The following is a 3,208-nucleotide window of genomic DNA, read 5'->3' on the forward strand; positions in this document are numbered from 1 at the left end:
GTTCCCACATTTAACAAGAGGGAAACCGAAATTTGCAGGGCAACAATATGCAGACATGGTTCGTTGGTATGCTGCTTAAAACTGCAATGACAAGAATGGAAGCAAAAGCAACGATGGAAAGAATGTTACATTTCACAGGTTAGTCATTCCTGAAGACTTCTTTCCTTCTAATATTACTCCTGTATAAAACTTTTCTGAATACTAATAATTCTGCTGTACATAACTCGGATAATATAAAGGCTTGTGTTTGTTTAGGTTCCCCCTTCCTGATTGTTCACTCAACCAGAAATGGATATTTGCGACTCGCACAGAGGACTTTCGGCAAATCATTTACTCTGCTCTGATCATTTTGAAGAGAATTCCTTGATGCCGCTTAATATACGTGGAAATACGTATTGCGTTGTGGAAATAACGTAATAATTATATACAATCGTATGCTTGTATCTTTCCCCAGGTTATTAAGGAAATGAGACCATGAAAGCCAAGAAATGAAGTAGAGGCTGTTCAGAACGTGTGTGAAAATGAAATTCCTGTTTCTGTTTACACCGAAGACGACAATTATTCATTTCCGCCAACTCCAAGGAACGATGCTGTAAACAGAACCTGGATTCATCCGAAAAAAATGACGTTTTGCCATTCGTGCACCCAGGTTCGTCGTTCAGTACATCATCGCAGGCGCTCCTGTCTGTGATGCAGCGTCAAGGGTAATCGCAGCCGTGGTCTCTGAGCTGATAGTCTCTGCTGCTGCAAACGTCGTCGAACTGTTCGTGCAGATGGTTGTTGTCTTGCGAGCGTCGCCATCTGTTGACTCAGGGATCGAGACGTGACTGCACGAGCCGTTACAGCCATGCGGATAAGATGCCTGTCATCTCGACTGCTCGTGATACGAGGGTGTAGGGATCCAGCACGGCGTTTCGTATTACCTTCTTGAACCCACAGATTCCATATTCTGCTAACAGTCATTGGATCTCGACCAACGCGAGCAGCAATGTCGCGATACGATAAACCGCAATCGCGATAGGCTACAATCCGACCTTTATCAAAGTCGGAAACGTGATGGTACGCATTTATCCCCCTTACACGAGGCATCACAACAACGTTTCACCAGGCAACGCCGGTCAACTGCTGTTTGTGGAATAGAAATTGGTTGGAAACTTTCGGCCGCCCAGGGTGACCGAGTGGTTCTAGGCGCTGTAGTCTGGAACCACGCGACCGCTACGGTCGCAGGTTCGAATCCTGCCTCGGGCATGGATGTGTGTGATGTCATGAGGTTAGGTAGGTTTAATTAGTTCTAATTTATAGGGGACTGATGACCTTAGAAGTTAAGTCCCATAGCGCTCAGAGCCATTTGAACCATTTTTTTGCAAACTTTCCACATGTCAGCACGTTGTAGGTGTCGCCACCAGCGCCAACCTTGTGTGAATGCTCTGAAAAGCTAATCATTTGCATATCACAGCATCTTCTTCCTGCTGGTTAAATTTAGCGTCTGTAGCACGTCATCTTCGTGATGTAGCAATTTTAATGGCCAGTAGTGTATTTTGACACACTGGAACATACGACAGATTTCTCCCCAGTGATGTACTTCGCTGCAGTGCATATATCATACCGTCGAATACCGCGATCGAACGCTTTATGACAGTGTGTATGTATGCTATATAACGAGCCATTGTTTAGGTTACCTCATATATATTTTCATAAAGCGTTCGCGTTGACACACGGGACCCTGGAGCAGCAAACAATTCAGCGCAAGAAGATGTAAAGAGGCAGAAGAGTAAGTAAAGAATTTCGTTTGCAAAATATTTTCGACGATGCTGAGCCACAGTCATTCAATACTTTTTGAAAGAATAAACCACCATTTGATTATGTATTACTGTATTTACCTTCTGTACTTCCTAGTTTTTTTTTTTTTTACTTTCACTCCATTGTCAAGTATGATGCTAAAAGGTCTTAGACTATTAAAACGTCACGTTTGTGACGTATTAATGGTTTAAGAACATTCAGAATTGTACTCGATAATGGCATAACCGCCTAAATCTAGATAGCCCAGATAAAGGTAAGTGTTGTAATACACAGTCAGATAGCGAGATATTCTTTCAAACATTTCGTTTGTGTTAGGTTTTTTTTTAGAAACGCGGCTAGACAAGTAAGTATAAGAATTGTAATGATAATTAAATAGACACCCTAGCTGCAAGCAGGCGTTGATACACTTCATTGGGGACATGTTGAAAATGTGTGCCCCGACCGGGACTCGAACCCGGGATCTCCTGCTTACATGGCAGACGCTCTATCCATCTGAGCCACCGCGGGCACAGAGGATGGTGCGTCTGCAGGGGCTTATCCCTTGCACGCTCCCCGTGAGATCCACATTCCCAACATGTCCACAACACTACATTCGTAGTGCGCCTAATAGATGTTTGCCCATCATACTCATTACTCGTGGCAGATTAATCTACCAAGTCCCGTACGAGTTCGGGCATAGCGTGTGCGTTCGCACAAGAAGGTCAAAGGCCGGAAACCCATATTTTTAACTATATATGACGGTAGTATCTGTTCCCGAAAGAACAGTTACCGTCGATGACCATGCAGCTTTGCTCGAAATGAAATGATAATTAAACAGACACCCTAGCTGCAAGCAGGCGTTGATACACTTCATTGGGGACATGTTCAAAATGTGTGCCCCGACCGGGACTCGAACCCGGGACATGTTGTGGACATGTGGACATGTTGGGAATGTGGATCTCACGGGGAGCGTGCAAGGGATAAGCCCCTGCAGACGCACTATCCTCCGTGCCCGCGGTGGCTCAGATGGATAGAGCGTCTGCCATGTAAGCAGGAGATCCCGGGTTCGAGTCCCGGTCGGGGCACACATTTTCAACATGTCCCCAATGAAGTGTATCAACGCCTGCTTGCAGCTTGGGTGTTTATTTAATTATCATTTCATTTCGAGCAAAGCTGCATGGTCATCGACGGTAACTGTTCTTTCGGGAACAGATACTACCGTCATATATAGTTTTATAAGAATTGTGTGTCGCTGTATGTTATATGCTTATTGTCCACAGTAGGGCATCCTCCAAGCAACAAAAATGTGGTTTTAGTGGTGTCAGAATAACGATCATTTTGCTGTAGAAATCTTTAGCTAGGAAAAAGATTAGAGTGAAAGTTTCAAAAACTAGCTTTAAGTGAGTTGCCGTTTAGAGCATAGATACAT

General features: G+C 44.2%; 2 non-coding genes across 2 annotated transcripts; one reads left to right on the forward strand and one right to left on the reverse strand.

Moving 5' to 3' along the window:
- Window positions 1–2,233: 2,233 nt before the first annotated feature.
- Trnat-ugu (transfer RNA threonine (anticodon UGU)) lies at window positions 2,234–2,308 on the reverse strand. The gene has a single exon. It is a non-coding gene; the product is annotated as a tRNA-Thr (tRNA).
- Window positions 2,309–2,789: 481 nt separating this feature from the next.
- Window positions 2,790–2,864, forward strand: Trnat-ugu (transfer RNA threonine (anticodon UGU)). Its single transcript has one exon. It is a non-coding gene; the product is annotated as a tRNA-Thr (tRNA).
- Window positions 2,865–3,208: the final 344 nt, after the last annotated feature.

Source organism: Schistocerca nitens, chromosome 7, assembly GCF_023898315.1.
Source record: "Schistocerca nitens isolate TAMUIC-IGC-003100 chromosome 7, iqSchNite1.1, whole genome shotgun sequence".
NCBI lineage: Eukaryota > Metazoa > Arthropoda > Insecta > Orthoptera > Acrididae > Schistocerca > Schistocerca nitens.